The sequence below is a fragment of the Protopterus annectens genome, chromosome 2.part0 (genome assembly GCF_019279795.1).
Source record: "Protopterus annectens isolate FY-2018-M chromosome 2.part0, PAN1.0, whole genome shotgun sequence".
Taxonomy (NCBI): Eukaryota; Metazoa; Chordata; order Ceratodontiformes; family Protopteridae; genus Protopterus; species Protopterus annectens.
Window position 1 is genome coordinate 405,359,909 of NC_056728.1, and position 20,926 is coordinate 405,380,834.

Sequence of the window (20,926 nt, forward strand, 5' to 3'; positions counted from 1 at the left end):
GCCTCCCATCTGCCCATTTCCCAGTTGCTCCAATCTGAGACCCATCAATTTAGCCGTCTGCCAGCAATACAGGATTATTTTCCTCCCACCAAAAAAGTCATCAGAAAAAATCTTGTGACTAAAGTATGCAAAACAATTTTTTTCTGCTAACCTAAAGTAAAATATGTTATAGCTGACACTTCCCTGTGAGCACATTACCTTGAAACATCAGCCATTCCTACTTCTCATTAGACTGCACAAATAGAACCCCATCTCATTACAAACCATACCAGCCCCCCTTGAGCTTTTTTTTACAATTTAAACAATTTTTACCACCACAGTTTGTAAGCATTTATACTTACCAGTTGCCTTGCCATAACCTGCTAATAAAATGGCAACTGACTGTTTTTTTAAACTCACATACTATTGTGGTATTCTGTGATCTGGGTGTAGCCCCCGCCCTCGCTACACTCAGGCTCACTTCGCTCCCCACCCACCCCCATATCATTTCCTTTATAGGTAACCACTAGCAAACCCCACCTCCCTTATCCCTCTCCCTCCTCTCTTCCAGTATACACCTCCTTCCTACACAATCCAACTCTAGTTCTTCATCTTCATTGCACCTACACTCTTTTTACCTATACCCATAATCCATTTCTCCCCAGTTGTCACTTTTACTCCCCCCATTTACCTTATACTCCACCTTCTCTCATTCCTTCAGTTTCAATTCACCTCCCATCATGCCTTTCAAATTACAAATCTTTCTCTTACCTCCACTTTTACTTCTTCTCTACACTCTCACTTCCTATCATTCTCATCTAACCCCACTACATTTCCACCTAGCCAACACTAAAATAAATTAATCCATAAAACCCCTACATTTTCCCATATGCTCATCCATCTTTCTGCTTAATACTCCACTTCTAAAAATCAAGCTACGTCCCTTCCATTCTGCCACCCTAAATGAAAAGTTCAAGCACCTCCTCATCAAACAATCCCCCCTCCATAAACACCTGCTTCTATCAGGTGATATACATCCTAATCCTGTTCCTGGCAGAACAACCCCAATCTCAACTATTCACCCCACAAACCCTTCAAACAACTCCTCTTTAAAAAAAAAAAAACAGATACCCCTCTACTCTCTGAACCTTAGAAGCATCCTTAACAAAGTAAGTGAATTCCATGCCTGGATGGCAAATTACACTCTTGACATAATCACCCTTACAGAAACATGGTTGAAACTACACAACCAGGACAAAGATATCCTCCCACCTGGTTATAATATCCTTAGGCTTGACAGGCAAAAGAAAAAGGGTGGTGGAGTGGCCATTGCCTACTCTAATCATCTCACTCCAATAAACCCAGATAAACCCACTCCCTCCTTCACACCTGCTGAACTCCTACTGGCCAATTTTAAACTGAACAGCTATACCACTATTACTGTTCTAGTCATTTATATTCCCCCAGGAAACAAAATTACCATCTTGGAAAACAGTTTCTCCCACCTCTGTCAGACAATCCATAATAAAACTATTCTCCTTGGGGATGTAAATATCGATTGTCTCTCTCTTCATGCACCCACCTCAACCTCCTTCATCAACCTGCATGTCTTTGAGCAACTAATCTCTACTCCGACACATAGTAATAAATACCAAATCCCTAGCTCTCTCCTAGATTGGATCTTATTCTCTCACCCCCTAAAATACCACTTCCTGAGACCCTACCTAATGCTCTCAGTGATCACTCCCCCATAATAGACAATCTCTCTAGGGTTAAGTGGTCACATATAACCACTCTGTCCCTTGATGAAGCTGTCTATTCTTTTAACTCAACCTTTCTAAACATCCTAAATTTTCTTGCTCCTCTCCGCACAGTCAGAATATTATCTGATATATCTCCCTGGCTAACGTCTCGCACCCGTACCCTTATGAAAAACACAGACAGAATGTGGAAATTATGAATAAAAACCAAGATCCCTATTCATTTACAACAGTATAAAGAACTCAGAAACATAGTCAGAAAATATATACTTAAAGACAAAAAGAACTTTTACACCAACCCCTCCTCTACCCTAAGGTCTGACCCCCAAAAATTCTGGAACTCTATCAATCACATTTTGGACCCTTCGTCTCTAAACCCCTGCCCAGACAATACTCCAGAAGAAACTGCCAGCACTTTCAATTCCCACTTTATTGAATCTATAACCAAGATGTTTGACTCATACACCCCTACTAATGATGCAAACAACCTCGTAAGTTCAACTTCTTCACCTAACCCTTCTAACTCTCTCACTCTCACAACAGTACCTACAAACTATATAAAATCTCTTCTCTCTAAACTTAAACCATGCTCTCCTTCTGTAGACAATCTACCCTCTTATTTCCTACAGATTGCTGCTGAACCACTAGCACTTCCTATATCCATCTTAATCAATCGCTCCATCTCTGAATCTTATAACCCCTCACTATGGAAAAAATGTTACACCTTGCCTATTCATAAAGGAGGCAACTCCACTGACATTACTAATTTCTAGCCTATTGCAATCCTGTCCCCTCTCTCAAAAATTTTGGAAAAATGTATCCATAAACAAATTATGCAATACTTACTTCAGGAAAATCTGACTCCCACTCAGCATGGCTTTTGCCCCAAACACAGTACCTCAACTGCACTAATATCTTTTATTGACACCATATGCCTTGCCTGAGATAACAACAAACTTGTCTCCTGCTTATTCCTGGACCTCTGCAAGGCCTTTGACACAGTCTCCCACCCTCTTCTTTTGGCCAAACTATCTAACCTTAATTTCTCATCTTCTATGATTTCCTGGTTTTCCAGCTACCTCTCTGACTGTCAGCAATCTGTCAAATGGCTCTCTGGCCTATGCCCTCCCCTCTCAGTAATGATGAGAGTCTCCCAAGAATCTATCCTTGGCCCACTACTCTTTAATCTTTAATATATTCACTAATCTGCTCTATAGCTCCTGTCCACAGTCATCCCTTATTCAATATGCTGATGACTCTACAGTCATCACCATCTCTGACACTCCCAATAACCTCTACTCTCTTACCCAAAAATTATTTTCTTCCATTGAGTCCTGGCTTCGTGACAACAAACTAATCCTCATCCTCAAGAAAACTAAGCTATTACTCTTTCTCTCCAAAAACCTCACTAATCTCAAATCTACCTTTAGAATACTCTCCAGCAATAACACAATCATCACTGTAGAACCAAGTACAAAACTGCTAGGTGTCACAATCTATGACCAACTTAAGTCTGACTTGCATGTATCTAATTGTATAAAAAAGACACATCAAAAACTAGGACTTCTTTATCGCAATAAAAAACATTTAACTGCAAACGCAAAAATAACTATCTCACATGCCTACCTCCTACCTACTCTATTGTATAGCTGTCACATCTTTACCAATCTGAACTCCTCCCTCTTGACCAAACTCAAATCTACCTGCAATAAAGTGGCTAGATTTGCTGCTAACCATCCATACCAATCTCATCACTTCACTGTCTTTCCCTTAAATAATTAGGCTGGCTGAAATTACCCCACCAGCTCCTCCTACCTCAACTACAGATTATTCATTCTATATTTTACCGGAACTCTTTCTGTCCTAGCCTAACTCCTATTATCTCTAAATATTGCCTCACCAGACCTCAACATAGCTCTCACCAAGATCTGTTACAAATATATACCCAAGACCAAAACTGGTTGCACCTTGTACAGTTATAATCCTGCCCTATCCTGGAACAAACTTCCCTTAGAAATTAGATCCCTAAAGCATCCATATCAATTCAAAATAGCCTCTAGAGAATATCTGAAAACAATCTGGTCTTGTCACTGCACCCATCCACCCGAAGCTACCTTTCCCTGCACCTAAGACTCCTTACTCCTCCCCTCATCCCACTTTTACTCTTTTCCTGTTTACCATCTTACCCCCTTCTCTTTCTTTTTTTACATAATTTCTGCTACCTCCCTCCCTCCTCTACCTATAATATATTTGTTAGCTTTTCTACCACCTATTACTCATTTCTTTAATAACTCCCTCTCCCATTACTCACTCCGACTTTTAAACCTTATTAGGCAAAATGTTTTACAAATTTAGTGTGCAATGATATACTATAGCAACTATTTATGTATATCTCTTACTCAGTTAATGCTATACCCTTTGCATAGCCTCATTATTACAACCTTTGTAAAGCTAAACTCATATTGTATGTTAATTGTGAACTGTTACCTGACTTTGTATCCAAAATTTTATACTACTATGTTATTAAATTTATCTTACTGTGGAGTTTTTCAACTCAGGTCTCTGCTGAAAATGAGCCACTAGGCTCAGTTGGACTAACCCGGTCACAAATGTAAAATAAAGAAATAAAAATATACTACTGTATGGCTTAATGCCTAATGGGAGATCTTCGCTATGAGACATGAATGGGGGATAGTGTCAAGGGTCTTGGATAACTCCAAATAGGTGGTATGTCCTGTTATCCCTCATCCAGGTCTTTGGGGTCAATATCAAAGTCCACAAGGTTCAATAAGCAAGATCTACCCTTGACATAAAGAAAATGGGTTGGGTCAAGTGTGTTGAAGGTCACCTATGTCCCTCTGGATAAGGTCCATGCTGATTTCTTTCCTAGCCTTGCGGATAAGGACTTTTAGCCATATGAGTCAATAGTTTTAGTTCTGCATGTTACTATATTAATGTGCATTGCATAGCACACATTTGATATTACATTTTGTAGTGCAGGTGATATATGTGTGGAAAAAGTACTAAGACAACAGGTTTGCAGTGCTGGGGGTGGCAAGACATGGATGTAACATAAATATGTGACACATTGTTAGATAGGGCCCAGTTTGTTATGTTTACACATCTAATTTCATGTCATAGACAGGATATGGAAGTAAACAGCAATAACATAGAACAATATCTACATTTCCATAGCTTGGCAAGCACTGGGCTTGCGCAGTGGTTGGCAAATTGTATATGCATGTGAAATGCACATGTTTGTGCATAGCTAAGCAGTGCAATAACATGAGCTGCATTACTAAAGTCTGACAGTTAGTACTGAGACTATAACACACACCTTCTGCTTAATTGACTCTCTGGCAGCATGTGTTAATGCAGTTATAAATTCCTTTTTGGGGCCAGATGGTACTGTGTTCAAATCCAGGTGTATCTTATACTTTTAAATACTTTAAATAACAGGTGATAATGCAATGACATAAATTCTTTGTAGTACATGTGTTGCTGTGTGTTGCCATAGTGCAGCTGTGTTAAGCAGCATTGTGCAAAGTTAACCACAGATGTTTGCTGCTGCTCACAGTTTCTGCACATTGGTGCATGATGCACAGCTCTGGGCAAACATGGAGCCCAAAAAATGAAGGGTTCCATTGCTTTTCCAGAAAATATGTGTATTATGTGTGATTCTACTTTTTGACCAGATTAAAGTGGTGAAACAAAGTAGATAGGAAAGTGGAGAAATGGGGAGAAAGTAGGGGGAAGAACAAAGGGAAAGCAGGAAAGGAATGTGCAAGAGGGAGGTAGGAAAAAAAACATAGCTATCCAGTTCTTTGCCAGTGTAAACTGAACATATGTACAAGATATTAACTGAATTTGGACTGTCACCTCCAGAGAGAGGGGTAACCACAATACAATCATGCTGTACAGGCAATTGGACTAAATCAAGTGTGCAAAGAAGACATGTGTGTGAAATGGTGAGCTATGTATGGGATGATTTTTTTTGTGGGACAGGTGCTCATTTATTTTTTATTTGAGAGAGAGGGCGAGAGAGAGGAATGTTGGAGAAGGAATGTAGGTTTGTCTTGGTCAGGTAAGTTGGGTAGGTGAGGAAGCAGTTGCAGAGAGACAAGACAAACAAGACAAGAGACAGGGACAGTAATGGACAAAAAAGGTTGGGAGATACCATGATTGGGGTGAGGGTGGGGCATCCCGAGCCCATGGTTATCAAGCTGTGAGACAGTGAGAATCGAGTCCTCAACCACTGGACTGTCATCACTGTTACCTCACTCTGCTGGTGTCTGGAGAGCTTGACACCTCCTCCTCCTACTAGTACTATGCAAAATGAGGGAGAACAGCCTGTTCAGGTGGTGTACATGTGCATCAATGGTGCAGACCACCACCCTATGCACCGTCCCTGGCAACTCCTTACTGGTGATGAAATCACCACCTTTGCTGCTGCTCCGAGAGGGTACCTCTGGACAAGCCTCCAGGGCAGGACTACTTGAGGGTGCAGGTAGTGCAGTGGCAATAGAGGCAGTGCTGCCAGGTTGGCTCCCATATCTGCTGGGAATTGGAGCTGCAGTCAGTGGAGCGGGGGCAGGATGATCTACTGGGGCTGGCCTACCTTGCTGTTTTGTGGAGCATTTAGTGATATGGTACACATGGATGACATGGACACATTTTGATGACACATAAAGAAAAAAGAAAAAAATAAATTAAAAAAAATAAATATAAAATAAAATACAAATAAAATAAAAACATACTTATAAAATACACTACAATAAAATAATAAAATAAAAAATATTTAAGAAATAAAAGAAAAGAAAGAAAATAAAAAAGAGAGATACAGGGTGGGGTGAGAGAAAAAACAGACAAGATTAGTACCTTCATATGTGACATACACTGCATTAATACAATTATACAACTCTATTTTAACTTAACTTTTACATTTAAGTCTACCACCTCCTAACAGGTGCACAGTATACTACAGATTGCAGCACACAATCCTTGAAATGTGCATAAATTGCTCATATGCATGTTCCAATTATATGGATAACAGTTTACAGCAGGACATTTGTGCCACTGGTTTAGAGGTTTTCATTTAATGTAAATATTTGATACAACTCTATAAAATACCAAAAAAGTGATCTTTAACTTGTAATGTTACAATAGCACTACTGTTCTGCTGCATACATATCACTTGCTTTCCTCAGTCTCACCAATCTAGACCCATGGACTCAGACATTGCACTGCCGATCACTGACAGCTGGGAAAAAAACAGAATAGAATAGAAGACCATTATGCATACCAGTCTTATCAATATTCAGCTTTCTAAGTCTTACCAGTACTCTCTTGAGTTCATATGTACACAGATGTGGTATGTCCTGTGTCCTAAATTCCTCAATCCAGTGGTCAAGTGCATCCCTCTTTCTCCAGTGTAGGTCATTGAAATGATGTCAAAAAGATGGAAGCCCTCCAAAACAACCAATACCAAAAACAGTAGTGCAGATAACTTGGAGAGTAACCCCGAACTTGCTTCAGACCAGTTAAAAAGAATTTTTTATTATTCCACCACCAATGCGCATACACCATTGGTGTATGTGCATTGGCGGTGGAATAATAATTCTTTTTAACTGGTCTGAAGCAAGTTCATGGTTACTCTCCAAGTTATGTACACTCCTGTTTTTGGTATTCATTGAAATGATGCCTACATTGGTCTCCAGTGCACAGGATACCAGTGGCACTGGATACAGACTTGGATAAACTACACAAAGCCTCAGACTTGTACTGGGAGTGAGGATAGTCCCCCTGCAGAAGTCTGTGGCTGTGGTGCTTTACTAGGAGTCCAGTGAATACTCTGGACTCCTGGACACCCCACCTCTGGACCCCTAACTTGGCAGCTTCCTCACTAACACCTGCCATGTCTATCTACCATCAGATCTACAGCAATGGAGACAGATACTTTTCCACCAATTCCAGGTATCACATTTACAGGAGTGCACACAACCACGCTACATGTTTACACAATGGTGTGTGGAGAGCAGCAGTTCCAAGCAGTTAGCAATGAGAAAATTGATTTTTACACTGTGGAATTAAATCTAGCCATAAGGGACAAAACATTGACTTCCACAACATTGCTTTTCCATCTTTGCCACAGATGAAGTGCTGCTCAGATGTAGTCAGGCATCATACATACATTCAGGTGACAGCATGAGCTGTTACACATCTATGTGTGTGAAATAACAAGGTTATTGCATTGAGAGGCAGTTGGGTATGTGTCTTAGGGAAATGTGAAGGCCATGTAAGTCCAGAGAGTAAAATTATACTTACAGACATATAGTACGCAGTATACCCTCAGTCATATATCTTATAATAAATCTGATACTACATACATAAATGAATAAATAAAAAAACACAACAATAGTGTGTCATCCCTCATACATATAATTAATATCAGCTCCACTATCTAAAGTATTATAACTGAGAATGACTATAATGGGAAATGAAGCAACAGTAAACGTGCATAGAATATTCTGCATTGAACCCAAGAACATGTGCTAAGTAGTCCTACACTTACACCTGTTTCCACAAGACAGTTGAAATAACACTTGTTCATGTTTCAGTTTGCTGCTATAAACTGCAATGTCACAACAGTAAGAAAAAAGGTAGCACACCCTGTACTAGTACCCAAGACCATGTGTACTCCAGCCTTAACACTTACACCTGCAACAACAGGGATATTTACATGATATTCCCTAATTTACTAATTATTCTTAAGGTCTCTGTGATAACAACTGTGCAATGCCACTTAGCAGAATTAATTGAATGTGTCTGGTTTCTATTTTAACTGGGTCCTGTCTGTAGGTGTTTGATAGCTGCAGATGCTGGGGAACTGCGTTGTAATGCCACACAATGCTGCTTAGCAGGTTTGCATGGTGCCCAACATAATTAATTGAGTGTATCCAGTTTCTATTTTTGGCTGTCTGGATCCTGTCTACTTCCCAGATGGTCCAGTTGTCCAGTTTTTGCACTGCTGTGCTTCAAGCAAATCAGATAAGCACAGCCAAACCTGCCATTCATTTCCTCCATTCCCATGATTGCTTTAAGTGCCAAATTGCTGAAACACTGGCCGCAAAAAAAAAAAAAAAAAAGACAAAAAAGGGACAAGTAATTGAAGAAAACTCAGTCAATGACATACACACTAGAAAATGATGGCTGACATGAGATATGTCTACATAGATATGGATTTGAACTCTCACTCCAATGAGCCTTCAGAACACAGGATGGGTGCCTTATCTTTCTTTGCCACACAAACTGCTTTGTAGCAAGGAATTGAACCAATTGCAATATCATCTACAGTACTATGAAATCATATAACTGTTATTAGTGCATTTATTATTTTTGGATGTAGTGCACTTAGTGATCACACAACCTATTATGATTAGTGCTTGCAAATATAGAGCTCTGTCTTACTTCTCTGTGTTTTTTAACCATTCTTCAGTTTTCTGACCAGTATTCTGAGACATGCAGTCTGTAAGCCTTTATATATCATTGGCCTTAAAATGTGTGAGGATATTAACTGGAAATAATAACATATGCAGTTACCAAAAAATAAAGGGCAGGTTGGATGTTATGGTCCGCAGGCTGTGAATTGTGTGCTACTTACTTACATTTCCATCCATATATCTAATACTTTGTAGATCTAACCTGACACACCCACTGGATGTAAGGCAGCCTGCATTGCTGTTGTTTTTTCCTTCTCCAAAGCAGTAATGATTCATAGTTGCAATCCATTAAAAACCAATATTGAGGGAGTGCCTGCACTATATAAACATCTCCTACGTGGATCTGAGTATTTGGAATTCAGCAATTCTAATCAGTTCACACCTCATTTGCATCTTCATCATGCTAACAGCCCTGAATCTACGCCATATAAAAAGACAACCATGTAGCTGGGCTAACTGATGGTGAGGAGACTTGTTTATGTTGGGAAGACTGCACATAAGCTACTTCTTCAGAATATATCTGTACAGTGGATTCTTGAACTTCAGAAGGTATGCTTGCATTTTGTCAGCTACATACTGCATGTGCTGGAAAGTATGTTAGAAAAATCTGGAGCAAAGGCTTTTACATTTATATCTGTATGCATTAGTTACAAGTGTACGGATGGCATGGGAATGTTTGTCAAACCAATTCACAGGTATACATGATTGCCAATATGTGAAAAATGTAATGCTGTGTGATAAATATGTACAAATGTTTCAGGGACAGTTCATTTCCCTTGATAGCACTTTTAACATTTCAAAGAGGGGTTCTTAGCAAAATTTGTCATTGCCTGCTCTTTTTGGGGGATCTGAGTTACTGTTATGGCATGAACAAGGATATACCTTTTTTTTGGGGGAGGGCAAAGTTGAGTTACTGTTATGGCACAAACAAGGATATGTTGTTATTATTATTCTCCTTGATTTGCATCCTGACTGTTGTTTGTATTTCACATCTCTAGATTGTTTTATGTTGCTCCAGGGAGTAATACTGAGTGGCTACCTTTTCTGTTTTATCTGGAAACAGTTCTTTAGTAGATATGCGATACTTATATATATTATCCTTCTGTTTTCTTTTAGGACACCTAGGATTATGCCACCCAGGCATGTCAATTCTCGGAGAACCCCCTTCACTGATGCTGAGAACCAAGTGATAGCGGATGTCTTTACGCAACATGGTGTTTTTCTGCTGGAAAGGGGACAGGGAAATATGACACACAGGATGCAAATTTGGCCCCAGATTGTTAATGATGTGAATGCCATTGGTGACCATGGCAGGACATATGAGCAGGTGCGCCACAGGGCCACTGACATGATCATATCTGTATGCAGGGGAGCAGCTGCATTGGACCATGACTAGATAGTTGCTGGGAGATGGCTTGCTAGGTAACCACAACTAACACCCAATGCAGAGTTCTTGGCCAATATCAGTAATCCAGACCACTCATAGGAGAGTGCAGTACAGCAGGTCCTAGATGTCAGAGCAACACTTTCAGAGACAGCAAGCATGTCCCAGGAGGAACTTCCAGGTAGGCTTTGGTATCTCAACAGTTGAATACTGTTGTATAGGAAAACAACTGAAATCAACACGTTACTTCTGTGTCACCCGATTGTTTTGGGTGGGAGGATTGAAGATTGTTACATTTATTAGCTTAGGTTGGAGTTGTCAGCCAAGTTCTTGTTGAAAGTCTAGTTAATGGACATAAAAAGGGGTAAAAGTATTACCCCCTGTGTTACAGTTTAATGTGGTGAAATTGTCCTTACCTTTTGCTTAACTTCTTCCAGGACTATCTGGCTTGCTGAGGGGAATATTACCTGCATATTGTAAGCCAAACATTTTTATGTCAGCACTGCTGTGCAATTTAAAGAAATATTTTACTGTGTGAGGTTGATGTCAAATCTGTTGTGTATATTGCTCTACTGTCTGTAATAGTGGCAGCACTGTTAGTTTGTTAGCATATATTGGACTATAGCAGTGTAGGTATTAATTTTTTCCTGCATTTTGTTGCTTTTCATCACATGTGATCATGCCAGTGGAAGTGTGGGCACTCTGCCACTGGATAGTGCATCAGCAGACTCAGATGATGATGGTGGACAAACAGAAGCACATTCAAGGGGTGCAGATGTTGAATCTGACACTGAGGTTGACACACAACCATTCCCTCCAATTCTATCAGACACAGCCAGTAGGCATATGCCTACCCATCCCAGTGAGCCCTCAGATATTGGACAGGGCGAGTCCATTGATCAGCTTTAGTGCTTGTTGACTCTGGCTGTAGCCAAAGTGTGGGCAAGGTGCCATGAAGGAGGGTTGATAGGGGTGCTTGTAGGGTACCTGATGCCCCTCCTCCACCTGGAGCAGGTGTTTCTTCCCATGCCACTCAACATACGCTAAGGGCCATCATGGAGGCACATGCATGTTCCCATAGGTGCTCCAAACAAATGCTCAGGATTGTAGATGTGGCATAGGCTGACATGAGTGACTGCCTCCACTGTGTTGCTGTTTTAATGGATTGGATGAAAGACACATTGGAATGAGGGATGTCTGTGATTGATGAGGGGTGTCTGTCATGGAACAAGCATTGTCTGTGATGTAACATTGTCTGTAATGTGATTGCCCTTAAAACATCTTCTCTGTTATGGGAGTCATAAACGTGGATAGAGCCTCATTTCTGATAGACTAGGAACCTTTCCATGTCAAAACTGTAAGGCTTCTAATTTTATCTGTAAGCAGGAATACTTTATTCATCCTGTAATTGGATGCAAATATGAACCACCATTTTATGTAGACTGCAGAAGTTCAGCTGTGATTTACTAAGCATTATGTCAGGATTGCTCACATTCTTATGTTGGGAAAACCAGCAGCCAACTAAGAAAGCATATTTTGGAACACCAAGGCGATATATGTATAAAGTCTGATTCCCATGCTTTAGCGAAACATGCCATTATTTTTACAGGTCAGGATAAGTTTTCTTTTTTAGTTTTGCAAATTATTCATGACAGTGTTAGAGGTGGTGATTTTAATAACAGGATAGAGAAAGCTGAAACTAAATGGATTATTGCACTACAAGTGCACAGAGCACCTGATCTTAACATCACTGTCCCTTTAAAACCTATTCTTATAGGTTCATAGGTAGGTACTAGGCTATTGGCCCTAGGGCCTATATAAGCCTAACCAAATGGTACCCTGGCTTTCGCCACCCTAGAAAATTATTTTCCTGTGCCCTTGTCGAGCAGAGCCACAGAAGTGATCCCTGGGTGAATTTCCAATCTCCCATCCAATCATCAAGATTTTTCTGGAAGAGCGCTAATGAGGAGCTTTGTTTGATATAGGTAGTTTGTTCCAGAGTATGGGAAGTCTGTGGGACAGGAATATATCCCTCCAGTGTGTTCTGTTTATTGTGGTGACAAGGTTTTGGTCCCTAGAGCATGCAGCACAGAGGGATTGGAATTTCTTTAAGTGGAGCATGTCCAACAGCTCTGGGTTTGACACAGCTTTGTATGTTAGACAGAGATCGCCTCTGAGTAGGTAAGTGACTGAGTAAAGCTGGAGTTTTTTGAGATAGTCTGTGTAGGGCATCTGTTTGAGACCCGTAATCCTCTTTGTGAGGTATTTCTGCAGCCTTTCCAGTTGTTGTAGATGTCTTGTGAGGTACATACCAAAAGGGGTTTTGTACTCTATAATGGGTCTAATGAGTGATGAGTAGAGGAGAAAAATTACCTCTTTTTTCCTGGATGAGAAACCTTTTGTGATGAGGTGTGCCATGTAGAAGGGTTTCCTGACTACTGTGGTGATGTGATTATCAAAGGAGAGACTACTGTCCACCTGTGTTCCAAGGTCTCTTATCACACTTTCAGTGTTAAGTAGACTACCGCCTATGTGGTAGTTCATGGGTACAGAGCTTTTACCAAAAGGGATGACAATGCACTTTTTGGCATTGATCTTGAGGCCATGGCTTTGACACCAGGCATCTGTCTCAGTGAGGCCCTTTTGTAGGATGTCCACATTGTTAGGAGTTTTGATTATGGCTCCTAGTTTGCAGTCATCTGTGAAATTTGTTAGCCAAAGACCTTCTGTGTTAGCCTGTACTTCAGAGAAGTAGATACCAAACAGGAGAGGACCCAGGACTGAACCCTATGGTACTCCACTTGTCACTGGTCTGAAGATGGATTTAGAGTCTGCTACTTTCACAGTGTGGGTTCAGTCAGTGAGCCAGTTGGCAACCCATCTTATGACATAAGGATTTATACATAGTTTAGTGAGTTTATTGATAATTCCAGAGTGGGGGATGGTGTTGAAAACCTTGGCGAGCTCTAGATAGGCTGTGTGAACCACCATCTACGGCTTTGGTGACCACTTCAAAGAAGTCTATCGGGTTTGGTAGACATGATCTGCCTTTTATAAACCTGAACTCGGTAGGGTCCAGAGTTTGGAGATTACCAATGTCATTGTTTATAATTTCCGAGATGATACATTCCATAGCCCTGCAGACCAGGCTTGTCAGGCTAATGGGGCAGTAGTTCCTGGGGTCTGTGGTGGCTCCCCCTTTGTGGAGTGGGATAACCGTTGCTGTGCATCATTCAGTGGGCACAAAGCCTAAGGTGAGGCTATGATTGAACATAGTACTTAGGTGGGGTGCCAGTTTGTTTTGTAGTTCATGTAGAATGCAGCCTGGGATGTTGTCAGGTCCCATGGATGCTGTGTTCTTGGCTTTGGAGAGTATGTTTTTTAATTGTGCAGCCGAGATTACAGGAACTTTGCATTCTTCCGGTATAGAGATGGGCCCTTTAGGGGGTAAGAGAGGGGTAAAATTAGCACTGAATCTATCTGCCAGGATGTTGGCAATATCAGTTGGTTCTGTATATTTAGTGCCGTTGTGCTGTAACTCAGAGCAGATCTGAGTGTTGCCATTGAGATTCTTGACATAGCTATAGAATGCTTTGTGGTTGTCTTTAGAATCAATGGCGATTTTGTTTTCATAACTAGCTTTGAAGGATTTTATGAAGGATCTCAGCTTCTTACTGAGGCTGATCAGGGAGTTCCTCCAATCATGGGATTTTACTCTTTTTTGCAACACTTTCTTTCTTTTGTTGCAGAGTTTGTTTATGGCAGGGGACCACCAGATTGACTTCCTTTTTTTGGAGGATAGCATCTTGGTTCTGTTAGGGATTGCATGATCCCTGCACTCGTGTAAGTGTTTATAAGGTGTATTTGTATAGGATTCAGCAGTCGTACCTCTATTGTCCATCAGCATGGGTGTCAAGATGTTTGCCACTTCTGTCTTAAGAAGCGTGAAGTTGGCTTTGGAGAAATTTTTTACGGTGGTTTCCGTAATGGGGTGGGGTGGGATGTGGATGTCTAGGGTGATTAGCTTGTGTTTGGATCTGACCAATGAGGATTTGACCTCTGGTGTGGAACACTGGTTGCCTATGTTGGTAATGACCAGGTCTAGGATATTGCTGCCCCTGGTGGGGGTGTGGATAAGTTGATCCAAGGCGCTGGAATTTATGAATTCCAGAAAACGTTGAGCACAAGAGTTGGTACATGAGTAGTTTTCCCAGTTAATGGTGGGGTAGTTCAAATTGCCCATTATTAGGGGGTTAGGTTGTACCCTAATATTTTACAGTGTATCAAGAAATGAGGAGTGGGAATCCTGGGGCATGGTGGGGGATCTGTAGCAAGCTACAATTTGGATTGCGGTCTTGCCCAGAGTTAGCTGCATTTGGATAATCTCGGATGCATTATGCTGAGCAACTAGCCTGGAGGTGTGGATATCCTTAATGAATATGGAGCATCAATTATCACACAGCTTATTATGTTTGGTACTCACCAGTGGTAGTGTTGAATGTGTTAATGCTTCTTTATATAAGGTACATTTTTAATGTGTTTTTATGGTGTGATAAAGCGGTAGTTCCGCAAAAGCACTGACCAGTAATAAAGAATTATATGTGAGCTTGCTTTCGGTGTGGTCCATCTATTTTTGACTTTGGTTGTTATACAGTTTAGGCTGATCTGAATCTGTTTATTTTTATAGCATCTTTTCAAAAATAGAGCAAAACAAATCAATCGTTAAGGGTAAAGTGCCTCAGATGAAGTGCAAAATCCAAATCTAAGAAAACCCTCTGAGGCACAACATGACAATGACAAGCTGACCTTTTATTGAACACTTAAAAGACACAAAACTGAAGACAAAAACAATAAAAACGTTCAGTAAGTGCTTTCACATTCCCTCGAATGTTTCATCAGACTGTTGAATAAACCAAACCATTTTCACATTTAAATATCCATACAGCCTCATCATCAACCAATCATCATTGTATCATACGTTGTGATGTCAGTACTTAATTCATTAAAATCTAAAAAAAATGTTAGAATATCAAAGATTCATGCTTTGAAACAATTTTCAATATTAAAAGGCAAATGTAAGGTTGAAAGTAGAAGCATAAATTAATAATAAATATAAACCTCATACTACTTGAAAAATATGTTTAAAATGTGTTTTAAAAAATGTATTTCAGGATTATAAATCAAAGAAGCAAATTATCATTGTAGAATAGCTGTGACTAAAACCTGAAAATGTCCTAAAAAAAAGTATAAATAACTACCCTAAAATAATGAATAAATATGAGTAAAAATATCTTCTATATTTGTAAATATAAATGAAAGTGTTTGAAGAAATAATGCATTCAATGCAATATAGTACAAGACAATATTAATGTTTATTGTCTCTCGCTACCAAGAAGGGTTTCATAGAAACCCTATCATTTAAACCAGATAATCTGTCTGCTTGTAACCTCATAATCCATCTTGTCTCTCTTTGTTCAGTGTAGTTCCTATGATCAGCTAGCCTAATATTTTTATATACAAACTCAATGACTGTAAACTTGAAATTATGCATGGTGCCTTCATTGATGATATGTCTGGCTAGGACATTGCTGTCATCTTCCCTGTTAATAGCGTAAACATGTTCTCTGACTCTTTCTCGTAGGTTCCTGTCATTGATTATCTGGTTTAAATGATAGGGTTTCTATGAAACCCTTCTTGGTAGCGAGAGACAATAAACATTAATATTGTCGTGTATTATATTGCATTGAATGCATTATTTTTCAGACACTTTCATAGATATTTACGAATATAGAAGAGATTTTTGCTCATATTTATTCCTTATTTTTAGGGTAGTTATTTATACTCTTTTTTTAGGACATTTTCAGGTTTTAGTCACAGCTATTCTACAATGATAATTTGATTCTTTGATTTATAATTCTGAAATACATTTTTTAAAACACATTTTTAAACATATTTTTCAAGTAGTATGAGATTTATATTTATTATTAATTTATGCTTCTACTTTCAACCAGACATTTGTCTTTTAATATTGAAAATTGTTTCAAAGCATGAATCCTTGATATTCTAACAAAATTTTTTTAGATTTTAATTAATTAAGTACTGACGTCACAACGTATGATGATGATTGGTTGATGATGAGGCTGTATGGATATTTAAATGTAAAAATGGTTTGGTTTATTCAACAGTCTGACGAAGCATTCGAGGGAATGTGAAAGCACTTACTGAGCGTTTCCATTGTTTTTGTCTTCAGTTTCGTGTTTTTTAAGTGTTCAGTAAAAGGTCAGCTTCTCATTGTCATGTTGTGCCTCAGAGGGTTTTCTTGGATTTGGCACTTCATTTGAGGCACTTTACCCTTAGCGATTGATTTGTTTTGCTCTATTTATCTGGATTTGTCATTGAAGCAAGGGACATGATGGAAGGGACCAGAGAGAAAGTTGCTACTTATTCAGCCTTTTCTTTTAATGAAATTGTGAATGATAATAATGAGATTATGTTCAAAAAACTGTTATTAGCTGATAGCAACCCTCTATTGAAACTCTCACAGACTGATTTAATGAATAATGAGAGAGGGATTAATGACATTGATAGAAATATTAGTGTACTACAGTTAACGAGAAAAATAGAACAGGTACTTGAGAAGCTGAAATATACACAATGGCAACGTAAACATATGGAAGCCTGTATAAATTTTAAAGTAGTTCCACGAGGCTTACGTATACTTAAGATGCCAAACTTTGGTAGTACCTATCCAAAATTACTTAGTAAATAGCAACAACTTAACCTTAAAACCATTTGTAGCTACATGAAACTATTAGTAGAGCAGTATATGTCGATAGAAAAAGACTTAATGCTCGAGCTTACCAAGCTACGAGAAGAATTGGCTGGTTCTATGCCACACAGTGAGATGGGAGAATTCTTAGCAAATGCTAGCTCCAACGTCTCACTTCTTGAAAACAAACTGATGCAGGCTAAAAAAAAAGAAACTTGAAAGGGATTTCCTTGACTTCAAGAGGGGGAATGTGTTCGCTTGGCCTTGCGAACCAATGAGAGGTAGAGAAAATACTCAGCAACAGTCAGTCCACCAATCCATTGATGGACCAATCAATAGAAGAGGAGATACACCAACCCTAATTCCCCAACTAATCAATGAATCAGATACTTTGAATAGGAAGGCAGTAGAACCTTTCACTATGAAGGAAGTGACAGCATATGATAATGCAACAAATATGAGGGATGAGATTGATATCAACAAACAACCACTAGCCTCAGCTACAATGAGCAATGTAAAAAACTCAAACCAAGATGTACGTAGGAAATAAATTAACATTGCTAGCACGTCTTCCACTACTACCTCTTCCGAGGGTTTTTTTTCTTTTCCTTTACCTATACAAATGAACGTGAAAATGCCATGGTCTCCACTACAGGGATCCAGGAAATGCAAACTACCAGAGGAAAGACTAGAGTTTCAGAGAAAAGTCCTGAAACCTGTGAGTCAGACCTAGTTATTAATATCTCTAGTTATCATTTAAAATCTTTCGAGAGAAGCCTCCTAAACAAAGGCCTCTCTTTTATTCCAGCAAAAGACATTGATTATACAGATATATTAATTGACTTGAAAATGTTTGCCAGAAACATAAACCTTAAACTTTTGTATGGTAGTACTGATTGTGAAAATGTTAGTTTTTTTTTAAAAAAAAATCAACTTTTATTCCACAAATGCACCCTTTAGTTGAATCATTTGAGAAAGCATGTGAGAGAGATTTGCTGAAGTTATATGACAACAAAGAAGAAAAAGTCAAGCGTGATTTTTATAATTTGAACAGTAACGAGCAACAAGCTCTAAAAGATTTACAGGTAAACAAAGAGATCGTTATTAGAAACGCCGACAAAAGGGGTGCAGTGGTGGTTTTAGATGCTAAGATGTATAAATCCAGTATGGAGAATCTCTTAGAGGACAGTGAGACTTATTTGAACATTGATTTCACAAAGCTTAACAAAGTTATTAATGGGGTACATGACGAACTGCATTATTTATTTTTATGTGCAGTGATAAATTTTGATCTTTATAAGTATTTTTTAATTGAAAAACCTACCATACCCACTTTTAGGGGCTTACCTAAGGTTCATAAGAATATTGAGAGCCTACCCATGAGACCTATAGTTTCGAGCAAGGGATGGTTAACTGAAACAATATCTATATACTTAGAGAAACAGCTATGGAATATAGTGGAACAAACCCCCACAGTAGTAAGCGATACACAACAATTCTTGGAAAGTCTCATTGACTGCATACCCAGTAATGTAGAGACATAATTCATGGTGACTTTAGATGTAACATCACTATTCACATCCATTCCGAATGATATAGGGGTAGACTATATGAGGTTGCTCTTGATTGAGAAAAATATGCCAAGGGAATTATTAATAAGATGTGCCCTATTAATGGACTTAGTCCTAAAGAACAACGTGTTTGCATATGAGGATCAATATTTTATTCAACAGAAAGGAGTGGCAATGGGCACTCCTTGTGCAAACTCATATGCCAACATAGTTATGGCGTATTGGGAGTACACCCATATCATACGTAGTCCCTACTATGAGACCAATATATCGTTGTATAAACATTTTGTTGACGATATTTATTTAATATGGAGAGGCAATGAACATGCACTCAAAGAGTTCATTCAATACATCAATGTACCACAGATTTTCTGTCTTTTGTAGGTAAATGGTCAATTGAGAAAATCTAATTTTTAGATGTCCTATTACTGAGGGAAGGTAACACTCTACAGACACAGCTATTCAGGAAAGAGTGTAGAAGGAATTCCCTGTTACATCATACCAGCATATACCTCCCACACATTTATCGCAATATAGTTAAGAGTCAAGCACTTAGGGCCTCCAGACTCACGACAGATGGGGCTAGGTTTCAGGGAACAATGGAGACCCTATCCAATGAATTTAAAGAGAGAGGTTATATGTTAAATGAAATGAGGAGTTTACATCAAGAAGAGGTAATAGATAGGACGGTAAGTGGTAAACCATACGTACATAGATGCAGACAGGCAGGCTTCCAAAATGAAAGAACAAAGACTGTGCTAAAGCCCAATAGGCCAGTGATACCATACAGCAATAACAATAAGAAGATCAGGGAGATCTTCCATAGGAATTGGAACATCCCTCACCATTGATGATAAATTACTGCAACGTGTTGGTGATATTCCTAGATTCACTTACAAGAACACAAAATCCCTGAAACTATTATTGTGTTATGAGAGAAGGAACAAATCACAGCTAGTATCTGATAGGAAAGGGACTTTTGCTTGCAAAACATGCAACCAATGTAGCTACATGTCCAACTGCAATAGTTTTATTCATCCTGATATTGGAAGAGCATATGACTTTTCTATTTATGCAGACTGCAGGTCACGGGATTTAATATATTTAACTGTCTGCACAAAATGCAGGTATTTTTATTTAGGCAAGACAAACAGGACCCTATGAGAAGAGTCAGAGAACATATTTACGCTATTAACAGGGAAGAGGACAGCAATGCCCTAGCCAGACATATCATCAATGAAGGCAGGACGCATAATTTCAAATTTACAGTCATTGAGTTTGTATATAAAAGTATTAGGCTTGGTGATCATAGGAACTACACTGAACAAAGAGAGACAAGATGGATTATGAGATTACAATCAGACAGATTATCTGGTTTAAAGGAAAGGGTTTCTATGAAACCCTTCTTGGTAGCGAGAGACAATAAACATTAATATTGCCGTGTATTATATTGCATTGAATGCATTATTTTTTCAGACACTTTCATTTATATTTACAAATATAGAAGAGATTTTTACTCATATTTATTCATTATTTTTAGGGTAGTTATTTATACTCTTTTTTAGGACATTTTCAGGTTTTAGTCACAGCTATTCTACAATGATAATTTGCTTCTTTGATTGATACATTTTTTTAAAACACATTTTAAACATATTTTCAAGTAGTATGACATTTATATTTATTATTAATTTATGCTTCTACTTTCAACCAGACATTTGTCTTTTAATATTGAAAATTGTTTCAAAGCATGAATCTTTGATATTCCAACAAAAATTTTTTAGATTTTAATTAATTAAGTACTGACATCACAATGCATGATACAATGATGATTGGTTGATGATGAGGATGTATGGATATTTAAATGTGAAAATGGTTTGGTTTATTCAACAGTCTGATGAAGCATTCGAGAGAAAGTGAAAGCGCTTACTGAATGTTTTTATTGTTTTTGTCTTCAGTTTCGTGTC